This window comes from Ixodes scapularis, unplaced genomic scaffold (genome assembly GCF_016920785.2).
Source record: "Ixodes scapularis isolate PalLabHiFi unplaced genomic scaffold, ASM1692078v2 PGA_scaffold13__105_contigs__length_92229423, whole genome shotgun sequence".
NCBI lineage: Eukaryota > Metazoa > Arthropoda > Arachnida > Ixodida > Ixodidae > Ixodes > Ixodes scapularis.
This window is the reverse complement of record NW_024609839.1, coordinates 21,908,819-21,912,755: the sequence shown is the minus strand read 5'-3', so window position 1 is coordinate 21,912,755 and position 3,937 is coordinate 21,908,819. Positions and strand designations below refer to the sequence as shown.

General features: G+C 47.8%; 1 pseudogene; it reads left to right on the top strand.

The window, feature by feature from the left end:
- The first annotated feature begins 428 nt into the window (after window positions 1-428).
- On the top strand, window positions 429-3,199 carry LOC120848086 (annotated as a pseudogene).
- Window positions 3,200-3,937: the final 738 nt, after the last annotated feature.

Below are 3,937 nucleotides of genomic sequence, written 5' to 3'. Positions count from 1 at the left end.
TGCGGGGGAGCGGGGAGCGGCGGAGGGTAGAGGGTCCTTCGGGGTGGGTGGGGAGGGTGACGGTGACGACCCCGGACGGCACCTAGCGGCGGAACGCCGAACCTGTTGCTCCAGGTCGTTTTGGGAGCTGCGCGCCCGCGCCTTGCCGGCAGCGCCGGCAGTCTCGTCTGCTCGTGCTACATTGTTTACTGTTCTCGCGTGTGGCACATTGTACGCCGTAGCGCGCGATGGCATCCGAAACCAAGGGGAAAAAGTCTAAGGAGTTCTGTTGTGTTCCCCACTGCTCGTCGGCGCGGTGGAAAGACGCGGCATTATCATTCCATCGCTTACCGGGAGCAGACAAAGCCTCTGGATCTCCCCTTACGCCAACAGATCGTCGCAGGCTTTGGGTCGCCAAACTAAGGATTGAAAAGAAAGTGTCGAGGACGATGACCGTCTGCTCGAAATACTTTCATGAGAGTGACTACTTCTTACCTGGTAAGTGCTTTATTATTCGATCGTAATTATCAGTACTAGGCAACGGAACGGCAGAGGACACAGACTGTAACTGTAACGTTACTGTAACGCGCTAGTTCTCGCAGCCGCGTTGGCCGCGTCTCTGAAAGGGCCAGGATAGTTGTGGTACACGTAGTGCTATCGGAACGCATTTGGCGAGAAGCAAACGCGCGGAGCTTGGAAGCAAGAACAGGGCGCGACACGAGACGCTCGTACTAGAGGATCGAACTCGGCGCCTGTCGCCGCCTTCATTCACTTTATCTGCCGAGCGTCGAGCGCGTTGAAACAGGCATAATTTTTGCGATTATAACTTTATAAGATATCGGGAAAGGTTTTCCGGCGTACCTACAGAGTACAAGTTCGCTGACGTCTGCACAACTTAGCGTTAGCGAACTGCACAAATTTGCTAACCTCAACCCCCTGCTGTTTCCAAGGCTTGGGCCATAATCATGCAAAATTCAAAGCAGCTCCAGCCTCGCGAATCTCCGTGGTTCCAAACAATTGGCTGCTCGTTTCTCAGCTGGCGTTTACTGCGCTAAATGCAATGTTACTCTGGCGCAGGTGTAACGTGTGCGAAGCGACGACTAAAAAGGACAGCAGTGCCAAGCGAACGTCTCCCTGTGCTCTCGACGCACGATGTACACAAGTTGGCTCGAGCGCAAAGGCTGCGTGCATCAAGGTCGGAGAGACAACAGCGCCGTGCCGAGGCTGCCCAGGCAGCCCAACTGCGCATACATGTAAGTAGTACATTGCTGCCCTCATCAGGGCCCATCTGTGCCTGCAAGAGCGTGGAAAAGCCTCTGGAAACGTTAGTGGTACTTATCTACACCTATACATCACTTACTTCCCATTTTAGGTCAACTGTGAAAACTGCAAAAATGTTCCTGATAGAGCTGAGGACCTGGATCACAACAGCAGCTTTGGGGACGCCGTCAGACCAGTTGAGATGGAGGTGGCACATCTCCTGGCCACGTTTGGCCATGTTAACACCAAGGTAGGTATTATTGTATTCTTGCTTGACATGTTGACCCTGACACTATGGCAAGCTTTTGGCATGGGTAAGATTTCAAAAATAATTTATTCTAGCTATGGTTGCAGCTCTCACAAAAGGCAGTAGATCGGTGGAAAACGATTTGGCACATTATCAGCTGTCGAAGCGGGGTGCTCACTCCCAGTGGCATCCTCTGGAGGGTACATCTGATGTGGGTAGTGTTCCATAATTGACACAGTTTGCTCCAAGTTCAACATTTTGTACCTTGCCCTCCATAAACCTACTCGCATTCAGGATCAGCCCGTGTTGTCACGTCATATAACCCACTGTAGTAGATTCTGATTACAACCGTGTGGTTCAATCAACTCAATGTTTAACTTCGCTGGTTTGAAAGTTTATTTGATCACAGTACGTTGGAGGGTTTGAACATTGTCGAAAGTTCGAAAATAGGCGAACTTTTCGAACGTACGGTTCCAGAACATTTTGCGGCAGCATCATAATGCCTAAGGATCATTTAGCGAATGAAATTCTAGAAAATGTCTGGAACTGCCTTCAACATAACTGTTTTATAAACCTTATTCACTCCAATATTTTTAATCTATCCTTATCTACTGTTGTGCATCACTTCTCATCCCAGGCCCACTGCGGAAGTCTTGCCAGAGAAGACGAGGATTCCCATTCCAGTAGCAGAGCTCTTGGATACACACAAGCCGACATGGAAGCAGCATGTGTGCTGGCCACCTTCAACCACGCAGCTAAAGCGCAACAGACAGCATTGTCCACAAACAGTTGTGTTGACAAAGCTGTGGAAGTTTGCACTGGGGATTTTGGACGGAGATTCACCGATATCCTGTCAGCAGAAAACATAAATACATTAACAGGCCTCACTTCGGTGGAGCTGCTGGAGACACTGACCGCATGTGCTGGAAAATATTACGAAATGACTGCAAGGCACCATATGTCCCTAAAGGAGAGATTGGTCTTATGGATGATGAAGATGAAACATAACACTTCTACAACATTTCTCAGCAAGCTGTTTGGCTGCACATTGACTAAGTGCACGGACGTGCTAGTTAAGCTGATACCCATTTTGGGCAAAGTTTTGTTCTCGTTGGTAGTGCTCCCATCAAAGAGCGAAACACTCATGAACGTGCCCACCTCTTTTGACAAATACCAGAAAGTCCGTCTCGTGCTTGACTGCACTGAGGTTCCCGTCGCACAGCCAAAGTGTCTTAAATGTGCATTGCGGATGTATTCTTTTTACAAGAAAGGGTTCACTTGTAAATATATGGTGAGTGTAACCCCGGGGGGTCTGATCGCTCATATCAGTGCAGGGTATAGCGGTCGAGCCTCGGATAAACACATCTTTGAGGAAAGCGGGTGGTCGACCTGCTGCTTCCGGTAATTGACAATGTCATGGTTGACCGGGGCTTTTTAATCGACCAAATCTGCGAGGACAGACTGATTAAAGTAATTCGGCCACCGTTCAGAAAACAACGGAAGCAGATGAGCCGCACAGATGCTCTGGACACCCAGAGAATTGCGTCTGCAAGGGTGCACGTCGAACGTGTCATTCAACGCATGAAGATATTTAAGATCTTGAGCAGAAAGGTCACATGGAACATGGTGCCCCTTCTAGACGACATCATGACGATTGCGGCAGGTCTGATAAACCTCTCGGCACCAATCCTTGCACCAGAGAGAGTTCTTTAAAGTGTGGCTGCTCGAAGCCGGCCTATCGCATGACTGAAGATAAACTCTGCTTCATCTAGGGTCTCAGAGAAACAACGTGCCATGCTGTGTACAAGGTGTTTACCGAATTACCTCTTTCAGAGTCCCTAACTTTTCCACTTTTTTTTTCTACTTTAGTTAAATGCCCCGGCCATTAATTCGATTGGATTAGTGTTTCTTAAACCAAAAAAGTACCATTTGGTCTACTACTGGTCAAACGAACCAATAGCAACTCTTCCCTTTTAGCTAGGTGGTGGCTTGAGCTGCTTCGTGATGTTTCGGGCAATATTAGTTTGCATGGCCGTGATGATGTGCCACTCTCAGGTGTCATCGCACACCACCGTGCATCTTTTATGGGTCATCTTTCCTGATTTAGTCAACTTTCTGATGATTTCCCTGATAACTCCCCGTGTTTTCTAGGTGATCTTGGATTTAGGCCGGCTCCAAAGTATTTCCTTTTTTTTCTCTTTCATTGAGCACAGTTGTCTAAAAAAACGGTAACCATACATGTTACGGCAAAGGTTTTGTAACCTTGATTTGTGTAAAATGTTCAAAAATAGTATTTGTTTATTACTGGGCCCACGTGTTTGTTTAATGCAAAACAACTTGCTGACAAGGCACCAGTGTTTTATTTACAAAATCCTAGTCCTAATAAGGTGTGACCATCATATATTTGCCAGGAGAAGGAGCTTGAAACTTCATCGAAAAAATATTCGCAGA